This window comes from Coenobita brevimanus, chromosome 21, assembly GCF_032717465.1.
Source record: "Coenobita brevimanus isolate Jiangsu-jjx chromosome 21, ASM3271746v2, whole genome shotgun sequence".
Lineage (NCBI taxonomy): Eukaryota > Metazoa > Arthropoda > Malacostraca > Decapoda > Coenobitidae > Coenobita > Coenobita brevimanus.
In genome coordinates, this window is record NC_136974.1 from 31,682,776 (window position 1) to 31,698,997 (window position 16,222).

The window sequence follows — 16,222 nt, forward strand, 5'->3', positions numbered from 1 at the left end:
GTAATGTTTATCTGTCTATCTGTGTACTTGTCTATCTATCTGTCAACTTGACATAATGGTGAGCTGATGCAAAAATGTAGCAAGGAGACATGCTAATCATGATGAAGTGCAATGGAAAGGTTTCAAAACTATCTGCTACTGGTATACATGGGAAAATAATTTACTGTACTCTTGTTACATTAACCTGGCATAAAATAAGCATCTCAGCAAGAGTTTAAAAATTAGAAAGCTAGTCATGAAGAAGTGCAATGGGATGAATGTCAACCTGTAGTATTGTGTTATTCTACCTCTGAGATATATGAAAAAAGCTGGTGAAGGGACAAATCATGGGCCAAGTTAAGGTGCAAGAACTAAGATAATTGAGCACAGACTAATATAAATAAATAAATGAATAAGTTAAAAATAAAGATTATTATTATCCTTAGACCCCAAAGCATCTCTCTCAGTTGAATAAAACCATCTGGCATTAGTTGGAATACAGTTGCTCTCCCACTTACAAACATCGGAGCTATGAACTATTGTTGTTGACAAGATTAATGACTTACCAGCTTCAGATTTCATTAGGCATTGTGGTTGCCAGCCTCAAAGTGCCAGGGATCAATTTCAGGCACTGCATCATCCTATCCTATCATCATCAATGTTGTCGTCGTTATTACTGTTGTCATCAAATAGCAAGTAAAATGGGTACGGTACCTTGATTAAGTTAACAGGCCTTGCATACTGTCGAGGTGGAAAGATTTAATTACTGAGCCTAGCACTGCCACTAATCCTAATTATCATCATCATTAGGCACTATCATTAGGTATTAACATTATCATCACCAGCCCTAACTCCTTTCCCCACCCAAGTATGGGGTGAAGAATTCTCTATTACAATTTTGTAAGTTGGGGAGCAACTGTTATACCTTGTCCATCACAACTTGGCTTCAAAGTGATTTGGAAAGAATGCAGGGCCACAGTATTGCTATCCTTGTCTTACCCTTTTTGATTATTAGACTGCCAAAGGACAAAACTCTTTGCCAAGTCACAGTGGATGAACCAAATATTTCTAACTCACATTTCAGAAGGGTGGTTGTAGCTGTAGCTGTTCTTGTTGTTGTAATAGTAGTTGAGGTGTAGACAGTAAATGAAGATGGACGGACTATGGGGTTAGAGGCCACTGTGTACTGAGAGAAAACTGGGCCAGCTGCAGCATCCCCGGTATGGCAGCAGTGGCTGCCCCCAACACAGCAGGAGTGGCGGCACCCCCAACACGGCAGTAGTGGCGGCACCCCCAGCACGGTAGCAGCGGCAGCACCTCTAACACAACAGCTCTGGTGGCACCCTCTGCACAGCAGCAGATGCGGCACCCACAGCACAGCAGCAGCAGCACCTCCAACACAGCAGTAGTGGCGGCACCCCCAGCACTGTAGCAGCAGCAACCACAGCACCAGCAATTGCAGGAACAGCTGGACAGCAGGACTTCAGCACAAGTAGCACAGGTGGACTCTGAAAATATGTCAAGCTTTTAGGAGACATTCTCAGGTCTGCTGATAATTTAACCCTCTGTATGTGGAGTAATTCAACACAGATCTTAATTAACCCCAATGGTACTGGTGCTGGAGTGGCCTTAATAGGATTGGGGGGGAGGCTGCCTGATTAAATTAACATTTTTTAATCCCATCTCTATCCCCCAACAGAAGAATGGTGGACTACAGAAAGGTAACTCAGCCTGCAGTCCACTGGGTTAATGTTCTGATGAGCCTAGGGTTGCAACTACTACAACTACTAGTACGCAAGACCTAAGATGAACTGATCCAGTTTGTCATCTGTTTGGCTCAATTCCCTGGTTACAGTCCCTCAGGTACTTCCTTATTCCCAAAAAGGAGGATGGTGGACTGCAGATGGGTAACTTCATGCCTGCAGTCCACTGAGTTCCTATTTCAGATGAGCCTGGGGCCATGAAAACTGCTATAGCTTGGGGAAAAGTGGCAAATGTACTTCACAGTGAGAAAAAGAACTATAACAGGCTTCTATTTATCTACAACAATAATAATAATAATAATCTATCCATCCATCCATCATCCAATCCTATGTCGCCCCATGAGGAGCGTAGGAACCTGGGGCTAGGCAAGTTGTTCCTAACATTTAAGGTGAGAGTGACCAGCCTCACTCATCCATGAGTGGCATCATGTAAGCAATAAGCCCCAACCACCCCTTGGATATAAACCTACACAGGCTCAATCCGATTGGAGTGCCCTGAGTACCCACTAAACCACCAGGCCCCATAATTTGGTTTTATGGTTACCATCGTTTCGTTTCGTTTCGTAAATGGTTTCGTAAATGGTTTCCAAGTGTACAGGAAACCATTTGGCTTGTTGCTCAGTGTAGAGTTACCCACAGACAGAAGGAAGAGGATAGAATGAAGGAATGAAAAACAGAAGTGGGAGTGTAAAGTCACCTGTAGGCAGAAGAAAGAGGAAAGGGTGAAGGAAAGACAGACAGAAGAGGAAGGATGGAAGAGAGGAAAGGGCAGACACCCAAGGAAGCACTACATTGAGTGAGTGGATGGTGAGTGTCCACACCTACCATTAATAATATCAATAATAATAATAATAATAATAATTAAATAATAATAATAATAATAATCTGTCTAAACCCTGACTGTCTTAATCCTACATGGGAGGAGGGATGTCATGAACATATGGTTTCAATGTTGCCTCGTCCTCTGCCATCAAGTTGCCCTCCCTCTAATTCACACCATATATAAAAGGGATAAAAAAAATTTGTACTAAGAAAACCATAGGCCATATTATTTTCGGGCTTATGAGGTCTCTCAGCACCTCTTCCCAGACAACTTATTTGCTGTATTATATTATCGTGTTCTCTTGCATATTATTTACATAATTTTCAACAATACAAACAAATAATAAACAGTACGAACTAAGGACACGAATGAGGATAGCATGTCTTCATATGCGGAATGCAAGTCTTCATATGGTCTATCTATCTATCTATAGCCCAACGCCCTAATCCCGTAAAGGGTGGCCGCAGACAAAACACCTCCCAGTCGCTCTGTCACCCATCATTTGGCTGCCCTCCCCCCAACTCACTCCACCCTCCCTCATATAACTCTCAACTCCATCCCTCCACCTCATCCTCGGTCTTCCCCTCCCTCTCCCTCCATCCACTTCACCTACATACATCCTCTTAGACAGTCTTTCATTCTCCATTCTCTCCACGTGTCCAAACCACCTCAGTGTATTTCTCTTAATTTTCTCAACCACATCCACATCCACCCCACAAAGTTCCTTCACTTCTTCATTCGTCAATCTATCCCTCCATGTCACTCCACATGCTCCTCTCAAGTAACTCATTTCCACTGCTCTCACTCTTGACTTGTTCCCCTCTAGCAAGGTCCATGCCTCGCTTCCATACGTCAGGGTAGGGATCACAATACTATCATGCAATAACTTCTTAACTTCCATACTCACCTCCCTATTTCTCATTACTGCTTTCAGTGAACCAACAAACTTCCTTCCCTGCTGTACCCTTTCAAGCACTTCATCCCCAAAACTTCCATCCTCACTTATCACATTACCCAAGTACTTGAATGCTCTCACATTATCCATATCCTCACCATCCAACCTCACTGTGCATTCTGTAAGTTCATTCCTCTCAAATGCCATATCTTTACTCTTGTTTACATTAACTTTCAGATTCCTCTTCCTACACACTGTCCCAAATTCATTCACCAAACCTTGAAACTCCCATTCATCTTCACTCAACAATACTGTATCATCAGCAAACAGCAACACCGGAATCTTCCACATCTCACCCTCATTCATTAAGGTCACCCCCCCATACACTTCCCTACCTTGCACCTCCTTTACAACCCCATCCATGTATATATTAAACAGCCATGGAGACATCACACATTCCTGTTTCAGTCCCACATTTAGATCAAAGAACTCACTCAGCTCACCATCCACTCGCACCATAGCCCTAGCTCCTTCGTACATACTCTTCACAGCACTCCACAATTTCCCCTCCACTCCACATATTCTTAATACCTTCCACATACCTTGCCTATCTACATTGTCATATGCTTTCTCCAAGTCCAAGACAGCATACACTTTCTTTCCCTTCTCTAGATACTTCTCCACTAAACATCTTAGAACAAATATGTGAGCTACACACCCTTTTCCCTTCCTAAATCCCCCTTGTTCTTTTCCAACTAGCTCCTCTGTTATATGCCTAACCCTATCAATGAGTATTCTACCATATATTTTTCCAGTCACACTAAGAAGGCAAATACCCCTAAAGTTATCACATACTTCTCCCTCTCCCTTTTTCCTTTGTATAAAGGAACAATTATACCTGATTTCCAGTCCTCTGGAACCCTTCCATCTACCCAAGCCAATCTACACAACTTCCATATCCACTCCACAAAAATCTCAACCCCCATACTTCAGCATTTCACCATACACTCCATCAGTTCCTGGGGCCTTTTCCATCTTGATCTTCTACGTTGCTTCCACTACTTCTGCTCTACTGATCTCTTCCTCCCTCCTCTCATCTCCTCCCTGTCATTCCCCAACCACTTATATTTGCGTTTTTCTTACACTCTACGTTCAACAAATCTATGCTAAAACTATGCATCTCCACTATTCATTTACAGAAACATTCCTCATCTACCTCCCTACCCTCCAAGAGGAGGAAGGTGAATGGCATGAAGAGGGCACCCGCAGATGGCAAAAAGGACAATACCATGGCTCTGCATTATTTAAATAACTCTTCATAACTAGCATCAATAGGCCGAGCTAGAGCACATAAAGGGAAACAGGGTTGTAGATGGATTTAACTGTTTCACAATGATGGCTCTCTCCTAACGTGAATAAAACAGTCTGGTGGTAGCAAGTATAAATTATATGGCATCATCAGAAGGTCCCATGCTACAGCTCCTTTAAGCAAAACAGAAGCTGTCATAGCTAAAAAAAAAATAATAATAATAATAATAAATAAATAAAATCCTGCAACTTTTTTCAACCCTTGTAGGATGAGGTAAAGTTCAGAAAAAAAATAAAAAGACAACTACCCAATGTCTCAATGGCATGCCAAATGGACCACACCCCCACACACCATTCAAGCCCCTGGAATCCTGATAACACCACAGAGGCATAACTATCCAAACACATATGAACTTCATAATACCCATCAGATAATCCATCCAACACCTTTCAAGTCAAATAAGTGCTGTCATCTCTGGTCATGTATTCCCCCATACAACACTCATCCAGTCATCTTTACCTACTCCAATTATCTTTATCTACTCAGCCAAAAATCAAATATACATCGAAATGTGATACTGGCCCATGGTTTGAATAAATCTACACTATCTATTTATCTATCTATAGTTAGATACCTTAATCCTGTAACGGGTGGCCACAAACAAACTGTTTCCATGTCGCCCTCTCCCCTGCCATTTCACTGTCTTTCCCCCAACTCACACCCCCTCTCTCATATACCTCTTAACTCCTCTGTCTCATCCTTGGTCTCCCCTTTCCCTTTACCTTAACTCCCTATTCCAAAAAAGGAGGATGATAGACTGTAGGAGAAAGGTAACTTCTGGTTTTCCATCCAGATGGGCTTGGGGCCACAGCAAGATAAAAAAAAAAAAAATTGTCACATACAGACACTTACCAAAGAGTGGAGGCAGATGGTTGGTATCACTGCAATATGACAGCTGGCTAATATTAATGAGGCAGCTGGCTGGCATTAAATCGGCAGCTGGTTGGTATTAATGTGACAGCTGCTTGGTATTAATCTGGCAGCTGGCTGGTATTAATTTGGCTCTCTTCTTGTCCCTTCCCTCTCTCTGTAGGCAGTTTCCAAGGCTGAGTTCTCACGCACCTGAAATATATATTACACATTAGTCCTTTCCTTCCAAACCTTGACTAGTAAAATTATCTGGTTGGCAACAAGAACAATATCATCTAGGGACAACAAGAGTTAAATTACATGGCAGTACAGTACTAAATGCAACAAGTCTTAAAATAAGAATAATAATCTATCTACCACGCTGCTTCCCCCAAGGACAGTGATGTAGCGGAGACAGGACAACACACTCCCAATTTACTCATCCACTCAAACACTTTCATTCGCATCTATGCCCCAAAGGGGAGAAGGGAAAGATCCTCACTGCAGCAGATGGCTTAATCTCATACAGGGTGACCACAAACAAATCGCTTCCATGTCTCCCTGTCCCCCGCCATTTCACTGCCCCGTTCCCAGCTCACACTCCCCTCTCTCATACACCTCTCCACTCCATCCCTCCATCTCATCCCTGGCCTTATAATAATAAATAATACAGTAATAATAATAAAGAACTGAGGAATAATCATCATCATAATAATAATAACACTGGTAATAATAACTATCTATCTATCTATCTATAGCCAGACGCCCTAATCCCGCAAAGGGTGGCCACAGACAAAACGCCTCCAAGTCACTCTGTCACCCACCATTTGACTCCCCTCCCTCCAACTCACCCCCCCCTCCCTCATATACCTCTCAACTCCATCCCTCCACCTCATCCTCGGTCTACCCCTCCCTCTCCCTCCCTCCACCTCACCTACATACACCCTCTTAGTCAGTCTTTCATTCTCCATTCTCTCCACATGTCCAAATAATAATAATAATAATAATAATAATAATAATAATTTAAAAAATTGTCTACAGTCTACCAAGTTTTTATTATGTTGGATGAACCTGAGGTGGCAAGAACAAAATCTACATACAGTATACACAAGCTATTATTTACATACTAAAGGAGCCAAAAAATTTTCACCATCTGCTGAATTAATCTGCCTTTCAATACAAAGAAATCAGAAAACCACATTCAGGATCAGATCTGGGGGGGGGGGAGAGAGAGAGAGATTGGGGTGGGGGATTCCTAGCAGATTTATCCCTTAATGCAGCTAAGGCATTGCAAAAATAATAAATACTCATTTATTTTACTTGTTTTAATCAAAGGAGAACAATTATATGGGTAAGTGCAAGTTCAGTAAGATTGTATCCATTATAAAGAATCCAACATGCTTGCATGCACTGACCTGGGTCACCTAATAGTAGCTCTCTATGCTGCTTGATCTCTGGCAGCCTCCCTATTCAGTCCCTTTTCTCTAAGGTCACACTCTACGATGTCATACCAGGTATTTCTCAGTCTGCCTTTCACAATCCTACCCCAGACATTCACACTTCTCATTTTCCGCACCCAACTGCCATCCCCCATCCTCTCCACATGCCAAAACCATCTCAATCTACCATTTTTCATCACAATACTGTAATATTTTCATGTACAGTATATTTTTATATCCTACATCCTGTTGCAACATCAATTGACTTACATAATTGAAATAAAAATTCACAAATTATATGGTTTATGACATGGTGAGCATACAAGGATTCAGAAAAAAATGATCAATTCTACATTTATCTTAGTAAGTGCAAAACTAACCATCTATTTACTATCACCTTGCTGGGTATTATTTAGCCAACTATTGCTGGTATACATCAAGATTTCTTTTCTCAGTTATCTATACCCTGAAAATTTGCAGCAAAAAATGAGGTTCATTTGTGGAGCACTGTAGGGTTACAGTAGGCTAGTCCTTGGCTTTAGCTCACCTAATATCAGTCTGTCTAACTACAGTATCTGTTGGAAGATGCCTTAACCCGCCCGGTCCCGTCGACGTATGGGTACGTTGCAACGATTTGCATTTGCCAGTCTCGGCGACGTACCAGTACGTCGTGCAATTGCAAGGTCCCTAATTTGCACAATTTTCAATTTTCGTGCGTGATTTTTCGTATGTATACACGGGACACCTTCCTCTATTCCTCTACAAGATGCCAAGCAGGGACAATGCCTTACACCGCATGACCTCCCCCCCTCACACCATTGTCTCGGCAATTCACCTGTTACCAGTGACCTGGCTAGTAAAGATATTCAGGGCCAGAGTGATTCCCCAATCGATGACAATGTGGAGGACAATGTTTACATAGCATTAGAAGAAGAAACAGCCAGAAATAATGATCAGGTAATGTGGCAAAAACAGGTCAGGTATGGTGATTAGTTAGTGAGTGAAACAATGCTTATAATGCCTTTATTACTGCTTGAAAACCAATATACTCTCATACTACATATACATTCGTACCAAGTAAATAAATAAATACCGTTTATGAGTGGATAAAATAGTTACCCTCCCATAGAAATCGTTTTCTTTGGTGCCAGCATGTTAGAAAACCCAGTCAGGTAAGGAGGAACTCCTACCTGGATTGGGTATTTTAAACCTCAGGTAAGCGATTTCTCTATGAATTTTCGATGATTCTCACCAAAAGCGAAGGTTTTAGCCAAAAAAAAGAAAAAAAAAAAAAAAAAAAAAAAAAAAAAATCGAAAATACCTCGGGACTGGGGGATGTTGGAGGTGCGGAAAACCTCGGGACGTGACGGGTTAATCCCATAAGAGATGACCAAAAAGAAATTTCTATGCTGCCCTGTCTTCTGCCATCTGACTGACCTCCCTCCTACTCAACACCCAACCCTCTCAAATATCTCTCCACTCCATCACTCCATCTCATCCTTGGTCTCTCCCTCCACCTGACTCTCATAAACTAGTCTCCATATTGCCCTGTCCTCTGCTGTTTGGCTGACCTTCCTCCAACTCAACACCCCACTTTTTCAAACATCTCTCCACTCCATCCTTCCATCTCATTCTCGGTCTCTCCAATCGTCTCTCCCCTCCGCCTGACTCTCATACACTTTTCTAGACAATCTGACTCTCATACACTCTTCATGCCAGTCTCTCATTCTCCATCCTTTCCACTTGGCAAAACCAACTAAAAGTATTTCTCTTAAAACTTTCAGTCACAAAAAAAAGATTTCAGATGAATCACGCCAGGTACTGACTAAGTTTTTCAGCCATGTAACTTAGCCAATGGTTTATTTTTATGGGTGCTGGTTACCTCTGCATAAAAATAAGTTATATTTTGCTTTCATTTTATACTTACAACAGTCTGTTTCTTCATATGTGACAGTTTGTTGCAGCACAGATGATTTGCCACACAACAGGCCCAAGGAAATTACTGTACACGGAGTTTCATTGATGACATTGTATTTACACAAAGCTGATGGAGAATGAGACAACAGAAGGTAGAAAGGAAAAGGGATATGAGCTCTGGAAGGGAGGGAGAGAAGGAGAGAGAGAGGAAAACAAAAATTGTTGCATGACAGAACTATGACCCCTACTCCAACATAAGGCAGTGAAGCTTGACCCTAACTCATGACACCCTGTGGAGATCTCGACCACTCTGCCTCAGTTACACATAGTGCAGCTACATCCATCACATTGTTGCATATGTACTCTAGCCAGTTGTAGTGAGGCCATGTGTAGTATGCAAGAAGTGGTGGTAAGTCCTCAATATTCTGCAGGAAGTGATGGTCTTTGATTTTCTATAGGAAGGTGGTGGTGTCTTCAATATTCCGCAAGAAGTGGTGGTTGATCTGATGGCAAAACAGACTGACAACTAAGGATGTAAAGAAGCATTATGGTACTGATGTGGATGTGACTGAAAATGTTAAGAGAAATACTCTTAATGGTTATGCTACATGGAGAGGATGGAGAATGAGACTGACTAGGAGATAGTATGTCAGTGATGTGGAAAAGGAAACTAAGGATAAGAGGATGGAATGGAGTGGAGAGAGAGATAAGATGAGTTGTGAGTTGGAGGAAGGTCAGTCAAACGGAAGAGGACAAAGCAGTGTGAAGGCAATTTGTCTGTGGCCACCCCTTGAGGGATTAAGGTGTCTGATAATAGAAAGATAGATAAACAGATAAGGTCAAAGGGTTTCTGTTGGTGCTGCAAGACTTCCTGTATATGTCTGCTACCATGGCCTCAATGACATCTGGGCTTTAAAAAAAAAAAAAAAAAAAAAAAAAAAAAAAGTCAAGACACCTTTTAAGCTGTAACTGTGTATGCCTTTTTTTCTGGAGGTGTATAGTAGTGATTATTTAGCACATAGCTTCTCCCTTTGTCAGAATGTTAATATTTAATCTTTTTAAATATATTTCGCAACCTTTCTTCCTGTCTTCCCCCTCCCTCCCTTGCTGGATGGTGCAGAGGATTGGGAAGAGCCTTCCTCTTGTCTATCCTTTTCTCACATGTTTGTTAGGTCTTTTTAGCCTCACATACCCTCTTTTTTCTCAACAGATACCTTATTATGTGGCAATAGGCCCCCTGTTATTCATGTTTCATGTGAACTCCAGTATAAACTTACTGTTAATTCCTCACTTAACTCTCCATTCATTTCCACGGATATACAATTGGTGTCCATTCATAAAATTTCATCACCAACCTGTCAATCCATTCAGCTTTCTCACAGCCCATTTTTACTATCACCCAAGGAACATTTATTAAATGTCTCTTCCAAATCCACAACCATCATCCAGTCACTCGATGTAGTCCTGCTTGCTTCTACTCCTTTCTCATTCTATCTGTGTGTGTCCTTTCTTCCTACTACTCCCTTTCCATTTTGTCACTTTTCAATACTTTTCCAGTTCAGGTGGCTCTACACTGATTGACAAGCCTAAAGGTCTCCTGTAACTGAGGAAACTGTTCACAGTGCTTGGTGGTAACCATGTACCCAGGTAATGGGATGATATAGAGCCTGCTATGATGCCCATTAACTGGGGAGACTGATGCAAATCCGGCATCCATCCAGGAACCAAACCTTCACAATATTCTCCACACTTCATTGTGGTGAGGTGCTGTCCACCACAATGGAATGCTGGTTCACTGCACAGGATGGCTTTGCAGGGGCAATGCTTGCCTGCAGTTAATGGGTCTGCTCAGTCAGATGGCTGGTGTTGATCAACAACAATAGTTTTTAATTGAGGTATTTCTCCTGCAGCTGTTTGGCAATGAATATTCCATTATACTCACCTTCTTACCATGTTTTCATTAACACTTTTCGTATTCTCAAGTTTCTGATCTAACAGCTTCAACATTTTAAGTACACACAATCAAAAAAGTATCTTTACACAGGTGATTTGATGGTTTCACAGTGGGCATTGCTGCTGTTCACATTTTCTTCCTAAGACAAACAGTTCTGAATGATAGTTTATTATGATAAGCTGCATAAACTTCATGCTGTGTGAGGTGCTGATGATATTGCACACATACAGATAAATGAAAAGTAATTAGAGAATGGTTTGTCCACTATTTCAATATGTAAAGACAGAAAAATGTTGAGATAATTTTTAACTGCGCATACTGTACAAGCAACCCTTCTCCCTAATCTGTGCTGGTAGGACTAGTACTGGCTTACCATTGCTAAGCACCTCCCTGTCCCAGTCAAATTCCTCATTTAGCTTCTATTTGGAACTTTTCCCAAGATTAGTTCCCCATCCCAAACTTCAACCCACTGCAGTTCAAGTTCAACTGTACGGGTTTTTTGGGAACAGAGGATACCTGTAGCCTTGTGTACGGAGAGTAAGGAAATCTTTTCTATATATGTTTTTCTTCCTGTTCATATTCAGGAGAAAAGAAATTTAAACTACAGTGTTAAGTCTTCCTTTGCAACAGCCAGTTTTCTTGCTTCACCCCTGACAAACTTGTCACTGACCATGCACTGATTTTCCCATTGTCCTGTGCCTTGTCATTTTTATTATCTCATTTAGTCATCCCACATCATTTTGCTTTTTAGCCACTTCCTTCTGTCCTATAGTCGCGGCGCACAACTCTGAGGTTGTCATTATCGTACCCTGGCAACCTACCTGTTAATAGGGCGTCTGATTTTGTATCATATTATACACGAATCATATTATTATACACGAATATATTGTACACGAATATTTTTATACACGAACATATCATACACGAATTGCATACGTATCATATACACGAAATCGGAACCGCAATTGACGGGCAGGTTGCCGTGGTATGATAATGACAACCTCAGAGTCGTGCGCTGCGACTTTAGTTTTTCCCCTTCCTACCGAGCCCTACATTTGTCCACCGAGTACAACTCCCTACTGGTATCTCTTTATCAAGGTAAAGCTGGGTGCAGATAAGTTAAATATTATCTCAACATTTTCCTGTCTTTTCATATTGAAATGGTGGACAAACCATTTAAAAATATTCTCTAATTACTTTTCATTTATCTGTATGTGTGCAATATCATCAGCACCTCACACAGCATGAAGCTTATGCAGCTTGTCATAATAAACTATCATTCAGAACTGTTTGTCTTAGGAAGAAAATGTGAACAGCAGCAATGCCCACTGTGAAAACATCAAATCACCTGTGTAAAGATACTTATTTGATTGTGTGTACTTAAAATGTTGAAGCTGTTAGATCAGAAACTTGAGAATACGAAAAAAGTCAACGAGAACATGGCAAGAAAGTGAGTACCGGTATAAAGGAATATTCACTGCCCAACAGGTGCAGGGAAAATACCTCGGATTAAAAATTGTTGTTGTTTTCAACACCAGTTGTCTGACTGAGCAGACCCATTAACTACAGGCAAGCAGCTGTCCCTGCAAAGCCATCCTGTGCAGTGAACCAGCATTCCATTGTGGTGGACAGCACCTCACCACAATGAAGTGCGGAGAATATTGTGCAGATTTGGTTCCTGGATGGATGCCGGATTTGCATCAATCCACCCAGTTAACGGGCACCATAGCAGCCTCTATATCATCCCATTACCTGGGTATGTACATGGTTACCACCAAGCACTGTGAACAGTTTCCTCAGTTACAGGAAAGCATTAGGCTTGTCACTCAGTGTCGTGCCACCTGAACTGGAAAAGTACAGTAATAAAAAGTGACAAGATGGAATGGAAGTAGTAGGAAGTAAGGACACACACAGATAGAAAAGAGCAGAAGCAAGCAGGACTACATCAAGTGACTGGATGATGGTTGTGAATTTGGAGAATGCATTTGATAAGAGTTCCATGGGTGATAGTAAAAATGGGCTGTGAGAAAGCTGAATGGATTGTCAGGTTGGTGATAAAATTTTATGAATGGGCAGCAATTGTACATCTGTGGGAGTGGATGGAGAGTTAGGTGAGGAATTATCAGTAAGTTTTTACTGGAGTTCACATGAAACATGAATAACAGGGGGCCTATTGCCACATAATAAGGTATCTGTTGAGAAAAGGGGGGTATGTGAGGCTACAAAGATCTAACAAACATGTGAGAAAAGAACAGACAAGAGGAAGGCTCTTCCCAACCCTCTGCACCATCCAGATAGGGAGGGAGGGGGAAGGCAGGAAGAAAGGTAGCAAAATGTTTTTAAAATGATTAAACATTAACATTCTGATAGAAAGGGAGAAGCTATGCACTAAATAATCATTAATATACACCTCCAAAAAAATAGCATACCATACACAGTTGCAGAATGAAAGTTTTTTTTTATTTTTATTTTTATTTTTTTTTTTTAAAGCCCAGATGTCATTGAGGCCATGGTAGCAGACATACTGTATACTAGAAGTCTTGATGCACCAGCAGACACCTTTGACCTTGTCTGTTTATCTAACTTTCTATTTCCAGACACCTTAATCCCTCAAGGGGTGGGCCACAGACGAAGTGCCTTCACACTGCTCTGTCCTCTTCCATCAGGCTGACCGATCTCCAACTCACAACTCCTCTAATATCTCTCTCCACTCCATCCCACCCTCTTATCCTTAGATTCCTTATCCACCTCACTGACATATGCTTTCCTGGTCAGTCTCATTCTTCATGTTCTCCATAGGGCCTAACCACCTCAGAGTATATCGCTTAACATTTTCAGTCACATCCACATCAATATCACAATGCTTTTTGACTTCCTTAGCCATCATTCTGTTTTTCCATGGAACTCCACATGCTCCTCTCAAATATATATATATATATATATATATATTGCACTCTTTCCACTGCTCTCACCCTTGACTTGTGTTCTTCCACCAGGGATGCGACTAGCACATTAACCCTGTGGAGGAGTCAGGTACTACTCAAGCCTGATTAAAAGTTCTATAGTGAGAGGGGAAGAACCTGCTACATCAAAGGATGCTAAACAAACTGCCAGCATCAGGACCCTGGGGACCAACAGCTCCACTATAAGAAGGCTCAAGCTGTTCAACATCCTGACTGGGTATATCATAAACATATTAACCTGCACTGAAGATGCCTATAACTGGAAACTGAATGCCTTCCTACAGAAAATCAATGACATCATCACTTCCTGCACAATATTCAAGACACACCACCACTTCCTACATAATACTGAAGACAAACCATCACTTCCTACACAATATTGAAGACACACCACCACTTCTGGCATAATACACCTGTCCTCACTACAACAGGCTAGAGTACAGGATGTGGTGGATGCAGCAGCACGTGTACCTGAGACTGTGTGGCCAATATTACAGGGTGTCACAAGCTCAGGCTTCACATCCACGTGTTGGGGTGGGGATCATACTACAGTCAATCCTCGTAAATCGCGTGTTCATAAATCACAGATTCATAAATCACGGCTAAGTGGCTGTCAGACTGCCGGCACCCTTAAATCACTGTTAAGTCACGAAAATTGCAGACCTAGGCACCCAAGTGGGCCTTTTCCGAGGAGAATCGTAAACCGCGGCATTCAAATTGAAAATTGCAACCCAACAACCAATCACCACGCATCCCTGGTGGCAAGTGTGCATACTAATGCCGCCACATTGTTGTTGTTGTTCTCGCCAGTCCGCACACTACAGACCTCATGCTGAGAGGTTCTAAGTTCTTCCCAACACCACCCCACTCCATTCACTTAAGCAATATCGTCATAGGATTAAGGTGAGATCCCTTAACATTGCTTATTTCTATTAAATACATGCACTGAATATTCCTAAATTTGTATGTTTGTGTTTGATGGTGCCTAGATTGGTGTAGGTAGGGTGCTGTGGGGGGTGGTTGCCCAAAGTCCAGACCCAAATTCATTTTTCACATAAGAGTTATTATTTATAAACCACGGAATTTGTAAATCACGGCAGTGGTCCAGACCCAAATTGCCGCAATTTACGAGGATTGAGTGTATTGCCATGCAACAATTTTTCTTTTCTTTCTGTCTGGCTCACTTCTCTATTCCTTTTGACCTTTTACTGCCTCATATTCACCATCAGCTTTGCATAAACAATGAAGCTCCTTGTGGGGTAATTTCCTTGGGTCTGTTGTGTGGCAAATCAACCATACTGTCATATATAAAAGACTGTCAGAATCATAAAATCTATTTATCTGTCTATCTATTGCCAGACGCCATAATCCCATAAGGGGTGGCCATTTGACTCCGAGTTATTTGTTTTACGGGGAGGGGCACTAACCCTCCATCAACCCACTTGTTGACATGTAGGGAGCATGTATGGTTTGGTTATATGGTTACCACCCAGCATTGTATATGGTTCCTTGGCTTACAGGAAACCATTTGGCTTGTCACTCAATGTAAAGTCACCTGTAACGGAAAGAAAAGCAATAAGAAGTGACTGGAAAGATGGGAGAAATAGGAAGAGAGGAGGGCAGGCATAGAAAAAGAATGATAGAGGCTAAGGAAGAAGTAAGCAGCACTACATCATGTAAGTGGATGATGGTTGCCACCACCTAATAAGCAACGTTGGGTCTGGTTAGTACTTGGATGGGTGACCGCCTGGGAACACCAGATGCTGTTGGCATCCCTACGTGTCAAGTGGGGTTGGTGGAGGATTAGTGCCCCTCCCTGTAAAACAATTAACTGTAAGCCCTTGGCCACCCCGTTTGGGATATATATACATGGCGTCTGGCAATGAATGAATGATGAGATAACCAGCACCTGTAAAAATAAAACTCATAATTAAGTTAAATGATTGATAAACCTAGTCAGCACCTGGTGTGACTCATTTGAAATAATCTTTTGTGAATGAAAGTGTTAAGAAAAATACTTTGAGACAGTCTGGTGAAGTGGAAAGGATGGAGAATGAGACTGGCTAGAAGAGTGTATGGGAGTCAGGTGGATGGGGAGAGAATGATGGGGAGATCAAAGATGAGATGGAGGGATGGAGCAGTGCGATATTTGTGAGAGTAGGGTGTCAAGTTGGAGGGAGGTCAGTCAAATAGTTGAGGACTAGGCATCATGGAGATCAGGTTGGATAGAGGTATAACGTCAGGTGGAGGGGTAGAGATGGATGGGGAGAC